This window comes from Lygodium microphyllum, chromosome 27 (assembly GCF_053477565.2).
Source record: "Lygodium microphyllum isolate KBCC chromosome 27, Lygodium_microphyllum_v1.1.10, whole genome shotgun sequence".
Classification (NCBI taxonomy): domain Eukaryota; kingdom Viridiplantae; phylum Streptophyta; class Polypodiopsida; order Schizaeales; family Lygodiaceae; genus Lygodium; species Lygodium microphyllum.
In genome coordinates, this window is record NC_141161.1 from 121644775 (window position 1) to 121659709 (window position 14935).

A 14935-nucleotide genomic window follows, 5' to 3' on the forward strand; every position below is an offset into this window, starting at 1 on the left:
GGTAGGGATGCAAAAATAATCTCTAATCAATCTTCTTGTTTCAAAGTTGCATTAAAGCATGTCTAAGAAAATGGGTGGGATGAGACTTCGAACCTAGGGGGATGTGTTAGTTGGGTGAGACTAATAATGCAAACAAGGGTTATGCCTTAGTGTTTGGATGATTGTATATCCTAAGTTGTGTCACATTGTGGCTATGATTAGTTAGCCAACCCTATGTATGATGCAAGAAACTATGTGGACTATAGGAGCTTAGGAATACCTAAGGTATTAACTAACCCTACCTAGGGTGAGATGTGAATGCTCTAAAAGTAGGGTGCCCTAAGGTAAAGTGCACTTTCTCACTAGTGTTTAGGAGACTTGTTATATGAGCATCATATGAATCTACCCTAGAAATAATGTATGTTCATATGTGCCTGTGGATGGGGTTCATAAGTTCTTAGGAGGTGGGAATAAGGTGTCAAAAGCTATGCAACTAAGGGCAAGGTGTAGGTGTATGCAGTCAAACCTAAGAATATAAAGTATATATGTGTGTGAACATGGCGGCAAAAGGTGCCTTCCTAGCCTATTTACTGATGGAAATTTTCTAATTAAAGTGGACCTAGGGTTTAAGGGTAGTAGCCCTGCGTTTGGCAAGTTGACTAGGGCAATATTGTGGACCTAGGATTTAAGTGCGTGCCAACTCATCTAGTGTGAAAGAGATGCACATCAACTAGGTGTAGAAGGTGTGAGTCAAAGTAAGGATGCCTATATGACCCTAACAACATGCATGTTATGTGGATTCACAAAGGTTGAGATATGTGGTGCCTATTCCTATTGGAATTGCAAGGTATCTTCTTAAGTTAGGATCTAATGGATAGTGTGTTCCTACTATGTTAAAGGGCTTGTGAAGGCCTAAGCTAGCTCAAGGATTTGTGCCTAAGGGAGTGTGCAGTGCATGTACATTAACAGAGAACATGATGCATCTAACCCAAGGATGCTCTACTTGAGTATCTAATTGTGATGGTATGCCTAAGTGGATTTAAAGTATGCATATGACTATGCATTTGTGTGTGACTAGGTTCATGAAGGTGTGAGCATGGTAGTTATGAGTTTGGTGAGTGCATGTGTACCTAGCGTAACAAGGGCGAGTTGCCTAGAATGTATTTTGCACTTCATAGTTGTGTGTGTATTTTGGGTGCCTAAGTTGGGGATCTATTTTATGTGAGCTACTTAAGTGGCGTGGTGAGCGTTGTGTTGTAATGGGTGGCCAAACTTTGTGAGGATCATCTAAGGAATAATCATGCCCAAGAAGGGGTTCGTATGTGGGTACAATGATGCCTGATGGGTGTGTGAGGTGAGGGATTATGTGCATATGAATGGGTTCTATCACAAAATTTTGCACATGCCCACGTGTGAGGTTGAGTTTAAGGGTAGGGATGCAAAAATAATCTCTAATCAATCTTCTTGTTTCAAAGTTGCATTAAAGCATGTCTAAGAAAATGGGTGGGATGAGACTTCGAACCTAGGGGGATGTGTTAGTTGGGTGAGACTAATAATGCAAACAAGGGTTATGCCTTAGTGTTTGGATGATTGTATATCCTAAGTTGTGTCACATTGTGGCTATGATTAGTTAGCCAACCCTATGTATGATGCAAGAAACTATGTGGACTATAGGAGCTTAGGAATACCTAAGGTATTAACTAACCCTACCTAGGGTGAGATGTGAATGCTCTAAAAGTAGGGTGCCCTAAGGTAAAGTGCACTTTCTCACTAGTGTTTAGGAGACTTGTTATATGAGCATCATATGAATCTACCCTAGAAATAATGTATGTTCATATGTGCCTGTGGATGGGGTTCATAAGTTCTTAGGAGGTGGGAATAAGGTGTCAAAAGCTATGCAACTAAGGGCAAGGTGTAGGTGTATGCAGTCAAACCTAAGAATATAAAGTATATATGTGTGTGAACATGGCGGCAAAAGGTGCCTTCCTAGCCTATTTACTGATGGAAATTTTCTAATTAAAGTGGACCTAGGGTTTAAGGGTAGTAGCCCTGCGTTTGGCAAGTTGACTAGGGCAATATTGTGGACCTAGGATTTAAGTGCGTGCCAACTCATCTAGTGTGAAAGAGATGCACATCAACTAGGTGTAGAAGGTGTGAGTCAAAGTAAGGATGCCTATATGACCCTAACAACATGCATGTTATGTGGATTCACAAAGGTTGAGATATGTGGTGCCTATTCCTATTGGAATTGCAAGGTATCTTCTTAAGTTAGGATCTAATGGATAGTGTGTTCCTACTATGTTAAAGGGCTTGTGAAGGCCTAAGCTAGCTCAAGGATTTGTGCCTAAGGGAGTGTGCAGTGCATGTACATTAACAGAGAACATGATGCATCTAACCCAAGGATGCTCTACTTGAGTATCTAATTGTGATGGTATGCCTAAGTGGATTTAAAGTATGCATATGACTATGCATTTGTGTGTGACTAGGTTCATGAAGGTGTGAGCATGGTAGTTATGAGTTTGGTGAGTGCATGTGTACCTAGCGTAACAAGGGCGAGTTGCCTAGAATGTATTTTGCACTTCATAGTTGTGTGTGTATTTTGGGTGCCTAAGTTGGGGATCTATTTTATGTGAGCTACTTAAGTGGCGTGGTGAGCGTTGTGTTGTAATGGGTGGCCAAACTTTGTGAGGATCATCTAAGGAATAATCATGCCCAAGAAGGGGTTCGTATGTGGGTACAATGATGCCTGATGGGTGTGTGAGGTGAGGGATTATGTGCATATGAATGGGTTCTATCACAAAATTTTGCACATGCCCACGTGTGAGGTTGAGTTTAAGGGTAGGGATGCAAAAATAATCTCTAATCAATCTTCTTGTTTCAAAGTTGCATTAAAGCATGTCTAAGAAAATGGGTGGGATGAGACTTCGAACCTAGGGGGATGTGTTAGTTGGGTGAGACTAATAATGCAAACAAGGGTTATGCCTTAGTGTTTGGATGATTGTATATCCTAAGTTGTGTCACATTGTGGCTATGATTAGTTAGCCAACCCTATGTATGATGCAAGAAACTATGTGGACTATAGGAGCTTAGGAATACCTAAGGTATTAACTAACCCTACCTAGGGTGAGATGTGAATGCTCTAAAAGTAGGGTGCCCTAAGGTAAAGTGCACTTTCTCACTAGTGTTTAGGAGACTTGTTATATGAGCATCATATGAATCTACCCTAGAAATAATGTATGTTCATATGTGCCTGTGGATGGGGTTCATAAGTTCTTAGGAGGTGGGAATAAGGTGTCAAAAGCTATGCAACTAAGGGCAAGGTGTAGGTGTATGCAGTCAAACCTAAGAATATAAAGTATATATGTGTGTGAACATGGCGGCAAAAGGTGCCTTCCTAGCCTATTTACTGATGGAAATTTTCTAATTAAAGTGGACCTAGGGTTTAAGGGTAGTAGCCCTGCGTTTGGCAAGTTGACTAGGGCAATATTGTGGACCTAGGATTTAAGTGCGTGCCAACTCATCTAGTGTGAAAGAGATGCACATCAACTAGGTGTAGAAGGTGTGAGTCAAAGTAAGGATGCCTATATGACCCTAACAACATGCATGTTATGTGGATTCACAAAGGTTGAGATATGTGGTGCCTATTCCTATTGGAATTGCAAGGTATCTTCTTAAGTTAGGATCTAATGGATAGTGTGTTCCTACTATGTTAAAGGGCTTGTGAAGGCCTAAGCTAGCTCAAGGATTTGTGCCTAAGGGAGTGTGCAGTGCATGTACATTAACAGAGAACATGATGCATCTAACCTAAGGATGCTCTACTTGAGTATCTAATTGTGATGGTATGCCTAAGTGGATTTAAAGTATGCATATGACTATGCATTTGTGTGTGACTAGGTTCATGAAGGTGTGAGCATGGTAGTTATGAGTTTGGTGAGTGCATGTGTACCTAGCGTAACAAGGGCGAGTTGCCTAGAATGTATTTTGCACTTCATAGTTGTGTGTGTATTTTGGGTGCCTAAGTTGGGGATCTATTTTATGTGAGCTACTTAAGTGGCGTGGTGAGCGTTGTGTTGTAATGGGTGGCCAAACTTTGTGAGGATCATCTAAGGAATAATCATGCCCAAGAAGGGGTTCGTATGTGGGTACAATGATGCCTGATGGGTGTGTGAGGTGAGGGATTATGTGCATATGAATGGGTTCTATCACAAAATTTTGCACATGCCCACGTGTGAGGTTGAGTTTAAGGGTAGGGATGCAAAAATAATCTCTAATCAATCTTCTTGTTTCAAAGTTGCATTAAAGCATGTCTAAGAAAATGGGTGGGATGAGACTTCGAACCTAGGGGGATGTGTTAGTTGGGTGAGACTAATAATGCAAACAAGGGTTATGCCTTAGTGTTTGGATGATTGTATATCCTAAGTTGTGTCACATTGTGGCTATGATTAGTTAGCCAACCCTATGTATGATGCAAGAAACTATGTGGACTATAGGAGCTTAGGAATACCTAAGGTATTAACTAACCCTACCTAGGGTGAGATGTGAATGCTCTAAAAGTAGGGTGCCCTAAGGTAAAGTGCACTTTCTCACTAGTGTTTAGGAGACTTGTTATATGAGCATCATATGAATCTACCCTAGAAATAATGTATGTTCATATGTGCCTGTGGATGGGGTTCATAAGTTCTTAGGAGGTGGGAATAAGGTGTCAAAAGCTATGCAACTAAGGGCAAGGTGTAGGTGTATGCAGTCAAACCTAAGAATATAAAGTATATATGTGTGTGAACATGGCGGCAAAAGGTGCCTTCCTAGCCTATTTACTGATGGAATTTTTCTAATTAAAGTGGACCTAGGGTTTAAGGGTAGTAGCCCTGCGTTTGGCAAGTTGACTAGGGCAATATTGTGGACCTAGGATTTAAGTGCGTGCCAACTCATCTAGTGTGAAAGAGATGCACATCAACTAGGTGTAGAAGGTGTGAGTCAAAGTAAGGATGCCTATATGACCCTAACAACATGCATGTTATGTGGATTCACAAAGGTTGAGATATGTGGTGCCTATTCCTATTGGAATTGCAAGGTATCTTCTTAAGTTAGGATCTAATGGATAGTGTGTTCCTACTATGTTAAAGGGCTTGTGAAGGCCTAAGCTAGCTCAAGGATTTGTGCCTAAGGGAGTGTGCAGTGCATGTACATTAACAGAGAACATGATGCATCTAACCCAAGGATGCTCTACTTGAGTATCTAATTGTGATGGTATGCCTAAGTGGATTTAAAGTATGCATATGACTATGCATTTGTGTGTGACTAGGTTCATGAAGGTGTGAGCATGGTAGTTATGAGTTTGGTGAGTGCATGTGTACCTAGCGTAACAAGGGCGAGTTGCCTAGAATGTATTTTGCACTTCATAGTTGTGTGTGTATTTTGGGTGCCTAAGTTGGGGATCTATTTTATGTGAGCTACTTAAGTGGCGTGGTGAGCGTTGTGTTGTAATGGGTGGCCAAACTTTGTGAGGATCATCTAAGGAATAATCATGCCCAAGAAGGGGTTCGTATGTGGGTACAATGATGCCTGATGGGTGTGTGAGGTGAGGGATTATGTGCATATGAATGGGTTCTATCACAAAATTTTGCACATGCCCACGTGTGAGGTTGAGTTTAAGGGTAGGGATGCAAAAATAATCTCTAATCAATCTTCTTGTTTCAAAGTTGCATTAAAGCATGTCTAAGAAAATGGGTGGGATGAGACTTCGAACCTAGGGGGATGTGTTAGTTGGGTGAGACTAATAATGCAAACAAGGGTTATGCCTTAGTGTTTGGATGATTGTATATCCTAAGTTGTGTCACATTGTGGCTATGATTAGTTAGCCAACCCTATGTATGATGCAAGAAACTATGTGGACTATAGGAGCTTAGGAATACCTAAGGTATTAACTAACCCTACCTAGGGTGAGATGTGAATGCTCTAAAAGTAGGGTGCCCTAAGGTAAAGTGCACTTTCTCACTAGTGTTTAGGAGACTTGTTATATGAGCATCATATGAATCTACCCTAGAAATAATGTATGTTCATATGTGCCTGTGGATGGGGTTCATAAGTTCTTAGGAGGTGGGAATAAGGTGTCAAAAGCTATGCAACTAAGGGCAAGGTGTAGGTGTATGCAGTCAAACCTAAGAATATAAAGTATATATGTGTGTGAACATGGCGGCAAAAGGTGCCTTCCTAGCCTATTTACTGATGGAAATTTTCTAATTAAAGTGGACCTAGGGTTTAAGGGTAGTAGCCCTGCGTTTGGCAAGTTGACTAGGGCAATATTGTGGACCTAGGATTTAAGTGCGTGCCAACTCATCTAGTGTGAAAGAGATGCACATCAACTAGGTGTAGAAGGTGTGAGTCAAAGTAAGGATGCCTATATGACCCTAACAACATGCATGTTATGTGGATTCACAAAGGTTGAGATATGTGGTGCCTATTCCTATTGGAATTGCAAGGTATCTTCTTAAGTTAGGATCTAATGGATAGTGTGTTCCTACTATGTTAAAGGGCTTGTGAAGGCCTAAGCTAGCTCAAGGATTTGTGCCTAAGGGAGTGTGCAGTGCATGTACATTAACAGAGAACATGATGCATCTAACCCAAGGATGCTCTACTTGAGTATCTAATTGTGATGGTATGCCTAAGTGGATTTAAAGTATGCATATGACTATGCATTTGTGTGTGACTAGGTTCATGAAGGTGTGAGCATGGTAGTTATGAGTTTGGTGAGTGCATGTGTACCTAGCGTAACAAGGGCGAGTTGCCTAGAATGTATTTTGCACTTCATAGTTGTGTGTGTATTTTGGGTGCCTAAGTTGGGGATCTATTTTATGTGAGCTACTTAAGTGGCGTGGTGAGCGTTGTGTTGTAATGGGTGGCCAAACTTTGTGAGGATCATCTAAGGAATAATCATGCCCAAGAAGGGGTTCGTATGTGGGTACAATGATGCCTGATGGGTGTGTGAGGTGAGGGATTATGTGCATATGAATGGGTTCTATCACAAAATTTTGCACATGCCCACGTGTGAGGTTGAGTTTAAGGGTAGGGATGCAAAAATAATCTCTAATCAATCTTCTTGTTTCAAAGTTGCATTAAAGCATGTCTAAGAAAATGGGTGGGATGAGACTTCGAACCTAGGGGGATGTGTTAGTTGGGTGAGACTAATAATGCAAACAAGGGTTATGCCTTAGTGTTTGGATGATTGTATATCCTAAGTTGTGTCACATTGTGGCTATGATTAGTTAGCCAACCCTATGTATGATGCAAGAAACTATGTGGACTATAGGAGCTTAGGAATACCTAAGGTATTAACTAACCCTACCTAGGGTGAGATGTGAATGCTCTAAAAGTAGGGTGCCCTAAGGTAAAGTGCACTTTCTCACTAGTGTTTAGGAGACTTGTTATATGAGCATCATATGAATCTACCCTAGAAATAATGTATGTTCATATGTGCCTGTGGATGGGGTTCATAAGTTCTTAGGAGGTGGGAATAAGGTGTCAAAAGCTATGCAACTAAGGGCAAGGTGTAGGTGTATGCAGTCAAACCTAAGAATATAAAGTATATATGTGTGTGAACATGGCGGCAAAAGGTGCCTTCCTAGCCTATTTACTGATGGAAATTTTCTAATTAAAGTGGACCTAGGGTTTAAGGGTAGTAGCCCTGCGTTTGGCAAGTTGACTAGGGCAATATTGTGGACCTAGGATTTAAGTGCGTGCCAACTCATCTAGTGTGAAAGAGATGCACATCAACTAGGTGTAGAAGGTGTGAGTCAAAGTAAGGATGCCTATATGACCCTAACAACATGCATGTTATGTGGATTCACAAAGGTTGAGATATGTGGTGCCTATTCCTATTGGAATTGCAAGGTATCTTCTTAAGTTAGGATCTAATGGATAGTGTGTTCCTACTATGTTAAAGGGCTTGTGAAGGCCTAAGCTAGCTCAAGGATTTGTGCCTAAGGGAGTGTGCAGTGCATGTACATTAACAGAGAACATGATGCATCTAACCTAAGGATGCTCTACTTGAGTATCTAATTGTGATGGTATGCCTAAGTGGATTTAAAGTATGCATATGACTATGCATTTGTGTGTGACTAGGTTCATGAAGGTGTGAGCATGGTAGTTATGAGTTTGGTGAGTGCATGTGTACCTAGCGTAACAAGGGCGAGTTGCCTAGAATGTATTTTGCACTTCATAGTTGTGTGTGTATTTTGGGTGCCTAAGTTGGGGATCTATTTTATGTGAGCTACTTAAGTGGCGTGGTGAGCGTTGTGTTGTAATGGGTGGCCAAACTTTGTGAGGATCATCTAAGGAATAATCATGCCCAAGAAGGGGTTCGTATGTGGGTACAATGATGCCTGATGGGTGTGTGAGGTGAGGGATTATGTGCATATGAATGGGTTCTATCACAAAATTTTGCACATGCCCACGTGTGAGGTTGAGTTTAAGGGTAGGGATGCAAAAATAATCTCTAATCAATCTTCTTGTTTCAAAGTTGCATTAAAGCATGTCTAAGAAAATGGGTGGGATGAGACTTCGAACCTAGGGGGATGTGTTAGTTGGGTGAGACTAATAATGCAAACAAGGGTTATGCCTTAGTGTTTGGATGATTGTATATCCTAAGTTGTGTCACATTGTGGCTATGATTAGTTAGCCAACCCTATGTATGATGCAAGAAACTATGTGGACTATAGGAGCTTAGGAATACCTAAGGTATTAACTAACCCTACCTAGGGTGAGATGTGAATGCTCTAAAAGTAGGGTGCCCTAAGGTAAAGTGCACTTTCTCACTAGTGTTTAGGAGACTTGTTATATGAGCATCATATGAATCTACCCTAGAAATAATGTATGTTCATATGTGCCTGTGGATGGGGTTCATAAGTTCTTAGGAGGTGGGAATAAGGTGTCAAAAGCTATGCAACTAAGGGCAAGGTGTAGGTGTATGCAGTCAAACCTAAGAATATAAAGTATATATGTGTGTGAACATGGCGGCAAAAGGTGCCTTCCTAGCCTATTTACTGATGGAAATTTTCTAATTAAAGTGGACCTAGGGTTTAAGGGTAGTAGCCCTGCGTTTGGCAAGTTGACTAGGGCAATATTGTGGACCTAGGATTTAAGTGCGTGCCAACTCATCTAGTGTGAAAGAGATGCACATCAACTAGGTGTAGAAGGTGTGAGTCAAAGTAAGGATGCCTATATGACCCTAACAACATGCATGTTATGTGGATTCACAAAGGTTGAGATATGTGGTGCCTATTCCTATTGGAATTGCAAGGTATCTTCTTAAGTTAGGATCTAATGGATAGTGTGTTCCTACTATGTTAAAGGGCTTGTGAAGGCCTAAGCTAGCTCAAGGATTTGTGCCTAAGGGAGTGTGCAGTGCATGTACATTAACAGAGAACATGATGCATCTAACCTAAGGATGCTCTACTTGAGTATCTAATTGTGATGGTATGCCTAAGTGGATTTAAAGTATGCATATGACTATGCATTTGTGTGTGACTAGGTTCATGAAGGTGTGAGCATGGTAGTTATGAGTTTGGTGAGTGCATGTGTACCTAGCGTAACAAGGGCGAGTTGCCTAGAATGTATTTTGCACTTCATAGTTGTGTGTGTATTTTGGGTGCCTAAGTTGGGGATCTATTTTATGTGAGCTACTTAAGTGGCGTGGTGAGCGTTGTGTTGTAATGGGTGGCCAAACTTTGTGAGGATCATCTAAGGAATAATCATGCCCAAGAAGGGGTTCGTATGTGGGTACAATGATGCCTGATGGGTGTGTGAGGTGAGGGATTATGTGCATATGAATGGGTTCTATCACAAAATTTTGCACATGCCCACGTGTGAGGTTGAGTTTAAGGGTAGGGATGCAAAAATAATCTCTAATCAATCTTCTTGTTTCAAAGTTGCATTAAAGCATGTCTAAGAAAATGGGTGGGATGAGACTTCGAACCTAGGGGGATGTGTTAGTTGGGTGAGACTAATAATGCAAACAAGGGTTATGCCTTAGTGTTTGGATGATTGTATATCCTAAGTTGTGTCACATTGTGGCTATGATTAGTTAGCCAACCCTATGTATGATGCAAGAAACTATGTGGACTATAGGAGCTTAGGAATACCTAAGGTATTAACTAACCCTACCTAGGGTGAGATGTGAATGCTCTAAAAGTAGGGTGCCCTAAGGTAAAGTGCACTTTCTCACTAGTGTTTAGGAGACTTGTTATATGAGCATCATATGAATCTACCCTAGAAATAATGTATGTTCATATGTGCCTGTGGATGGGGTTCATAAGTTCTTAGGAGGTGGGAATAAGGTGTCAAAAGCTATGCAACTAAGGGCAAGGTGTAGGTGTATGCAGTCAAACCTAAGAATATAAAGTATATATGTGTGTGAACATGGCGGCAAAAGGTGCCTTCCTAGCCTATTTACTGATGGAAATTTTCTAATTAAAGTGGACCTAGGGTTTAAGGGTAGTAGCCCTGCGTTTGGCAAGTTGACTAGGGCAATATTGTGGACCTAGGATTTAAGTGCGTGCCAACTCATCTAGTGTGAAAGAGATGCACATCAACTAGGTGTAGAAGGTGTGAGTCAAAGTAAGGATGCCTATATGACCCTAACAACATGCATGTTATGTGGATTCACAAAGGTTGAGATATGTGGTGCCTATTCCTATTGGAATTGCAAGGTATCTTCTTAAGTTAGGATCTAATGGATAGTGTGTTCCTACTATGTTAAAGGGCTTGTGAAGGCCTAAGCTAGCTCAAGGATTTGTGCCTAAGGGAGTGTGCAGTGCATGTACATTAACAGAGAACATGATGCATCTAACCTAAGGATGCTCTACTTGAGTATCTAATTGTGATGGTATGCCTAAGTGGATTTAAAGTATGCATATGACTATGCATTTGTGTGTGACTAGGTTCATGAAGGTGTGAGCATGGTAGTTATGAGTTTGGTGAGTGCATGTGTACCTAGCGTAACAAGGGCGAGTTGCCTAGAATGTATTTTGCACTTCATAGTTGTGTGTGTATTTTGGGTGCCTAAGTTGGGGATCTATTTTATGTGAGCTACTTAAGTGGCGTGGTGAGCGTTGTGTTGTAATGGGTGGCCAAACTTTGTGAGGATCATCTAAGGAATAATCATGCCCAAGAAGGGGTTCGTATGTGGGTACAATGATGCCTGATGGGTGTGTGAGGTGAGGGATTATGTGCATATGAATGGGTTCTATCACAAAATTTTGCACATGCCCACGTGTGAGGTTGAGTTTAAGGGTAGGGATGCAAAAATAATCTCTAATCAATCTTCTTGTTTCAAAGTTGCATTAAAGCATGTCTAAGAAAATGGGTGGGATGAGACTTCGAACCTAGGGGGATGTGTTAGTTGGGTGAGACTAATAATGCAAACAAGGGTTATGCCTTAGTGTTTGGATGATTGTATATCCTAAGTTGTGTCACATTGTGGCTATGATTAGTTAGCCAACCCTATGTATGATGCAAGAAACTATGTGGACTATAGGAGCTTAGGAATACCTAAGGTATTAACTAACCCTACCTAGGGTGAGATGTGAATGCTCTAAAAGTAGGGTGCCCTAAGGTAAAGTGCACTTTCTCACTAGTGTTTAGGAGACTTGTTATATGAGCATCATATGAATCTACCCTAGAAATAATGTATGTTCATATGTGCCTGTGGATGGGGTTCATAAGTTCTTAGGAGGTGGGAATAAGGTGTCAAAAGCTATGCAACTAAGGGCAAGGTGTAGGTGTATGCAGTCAAACCTAAGAATATAAAGTATATATGTGTGTGAACATGGCGGCAAAAGGTGCCTTCCTAGCCTATTTACTGATGGAAATTTTCTAATTAAAGTGGACCTAGGGTTTAAGGGTAGTAGCCCTGCGTTTGGCAAGTTGACTAGGGCAATATTGTGGACCTAGGATTTAAGTGCGTGCCAACTCATCTAGTGTGAAAGAGATGCACATCAACTAGGTGTAGAAGGTGTGAGTCAAAGTAAGGATGCCTATATGACCCTAACAACATGCATGTTATGTGGATTCACAAAGGTTGAGATATGTGGTGCCTATTCCTATTGGAATTGCAAGGTATCTTCTTAAGTTAGGATCTAATGGATAGTGTGTTCCTACTATGTTAAAGGGCTTGTGAAGGCCTAAGCTAGCTCAAGGATTTGTGCCTAAGGGAGTGTGCAGTGCATGTACATTAACAGAGAACATGATGCATCTAACCTAAGGATGCTCTACTTGAGTATCTAATTGTGATGGTATGCCTAAGTGGATTTAAAGTATGCATATGACTATGCATTTGTGTGTGACTAGGTTCATGAAGGTGTGAGCATGGTAGTTATGAGTTTGGTGAGTGCATGTGTACCTAGCGTAACAAGGGCGAGTTGCCTAGAATGTATTTTGCACTTCATAGTTGTGTGTGTATTTTGGGTGCCTAAGTTGGGGATCTATTTTATGTGAGCTACTTAAGTGGCGTGGTGAGCGTTGTGTTGTAATGGGTGGCCAAACTTTGTGAGGATCATCTAAGGAATAATCATGCCCAAGAAGGGGTTCGTATGTGGGTACAATGATGCCTGATGGGTGTGTGAGGTGAGGGATTATGTGCATATGAATGGGTTCTATCACAAAATTTTGCACATGCCCACGTGTGAGGTTGAGTTTAAGGGTAGGGATGCAAAAATAATCTCTAATCAATCTTCTTGTTTCAAAGTTGCATTAAAGCATGTCTAAGAAAATGGGTGGGATGAGACTTCGAACCTAGGGGGATGTGTTAGTTGGGTGAGACTAATAATGCAAACAAGGGTTATGCCTTAGTGTTTGGATGATTGTATATCCTAAGTTGTGTCACATTGTGGCTATGATTAGTTAGCCAACCCTATGTATGATGCAAGAAACTATGTGGACTATAGGAGCTTAGGAATACCTAAGGTATTAACTAACCCTACCTAGGGTGAGATGTGAATGCTCTAAAAGTAGGGTGCCCTAAGGTAAAGTGCACTTTCTCACTAGTGTTTAGGAGACTTGTTATATGAGCATCATATGAATCTACCCTAGAAATAATGTATGTTCATATGTGCCTGTGGATGGGGTTCATAAGTTCTTAGGAGGTGGGAATAAGGTGTCAAAAGCTATGCAACTAAGGGCAAGGTGTAGGTGTATGCAGTCAAACCTAAGAATATAAAGTATATATGTGTGTGAACATGGCGGCAAAAGGTGCCTTCCTAGCCTATTTACTGATGGAAATTTTCTAATTAAAGTGGACCTAGGGTTTAAGGGTAGTAGCCCTGCGTTTGGCAAGTTGACTAGGGCAATATTGTGGACCTAGGATTTAAGTGCGTGCCAACTCATCTAGTGTGAAAGAGATGCACATCAACTAGGTGTAGAAGGTGTGAGTCAAAGTAAGGATGCCTATATGACCCTAACAACATGCATGTTATGTGGATTCACAAAGGTTGAGATATGTGGTGCCTATTCCTATTGGAATTGCAAGGTATCTTCTTAAGTTAGGATCTAATGGATAGTGTGTTCCTACTATGTTAAAGGGCTTGTGAAGGCCTAAGCTAGCTCAAGGATTTGTGCCTAAGGGAGTGTGCAGTGCATGTACATTAACAGAGAACATGATGCATCTAACCTAAGGATGCTCTACTTGAGTATCTAATTGTGATGGTATGCCTAAGTGGATTTAAAGTATGCATATGACTATGCATTTGTGTGTGACTAGGTTCATGAAGGTGTGAGCATGGTAGTTATGAGTTTGGTGAGTGCATGTGTACCTAGCGTAACAAGGGCGAGTTGCCTAGAATGTATTTTGCACTTCATAGTTGTGTGTGTATTTTGGGTGCCTAAGTTGGGGATCTATTTTATGTGAGCTACTTAAGTGGCGTGGTGAGCGTTGTGTTGTAATGGGTGGCCAAACTTTGTGAGGATCATCTAAGGAATAATCATGCCCAAGAAGGGGTTCGTATGTGGGTACAATGATGCCTGATGGGTGTGTGAGGTGAGGGATTATGTGCATATGAATGGGTTCTATCACAAAATTTTGCACATGCCCACGTGTGAGGTTGAGTTTAAGGGTAGGGATGCAAAAATAATCTCTAATCAATCTTCTTGTTTCAAAGTTGCATTAAAGCATGTCTAAGAAAATGGGTGGGATGAGACTTCGAACCTAGGGGGATGTGTTAGTTGGGTGAGACTAATAATGCAAACAAGGGTTATGCCTTAGTGTTTGGATGATTGTATATCCTAAGTTGTGTCACATTGTGGCTATGATTAGTTAGCCAACCCTATGTATGATGCAAGAAACTATGTGGACTATAGGAGCTTAGGAATACCTAAGGTATTAACTAACCCTACCTAGGGTGAGATGTGAATGCTCTAAAAGTAGGGTGCCCTAAGGTAAAGTGCACTTTCTCACTAGTGTTTAGGAGACTTGTTATATGAGCATCATATGAATCTACCCTAGAAATAATGTATGTTCATATGTGCCTGTGGATGGGGTTCATAAGTTCTTAGGAGGTGGGAATAAGGTGTCAAAAGCTATGCAACTAAGGGCAAGGTGTAGGTGTATGCAGTCAAACCTAAGAATATAAAGTATATATGTGTGTGAACATGGCGGCAAAAGGTGCCTTCCTAGCCTATTTACTGATGGAAATTTTCTAATTAAAGTGGACCTAGGGTTTAAGGGTAGTAGCCCTGCGTTTGGCAAGTTGACTAGGGCAATATTGTGGACCTAGGATTTAAGTGCGTGCCAACTCATCTAGTGTGAAAGAGATGCACATCAACTAGGTGTAGAAGGTGTGAGTCAAAGTAAGGATGCCTATATGACCCTAACAACATGCATGTTATGTGGATTCACAAAGGTTGAGATATGTGGTGCCTATTCCTATTGGAATTGCAAGGTATCTTCTTAAGTTAGGATCTAATGGAT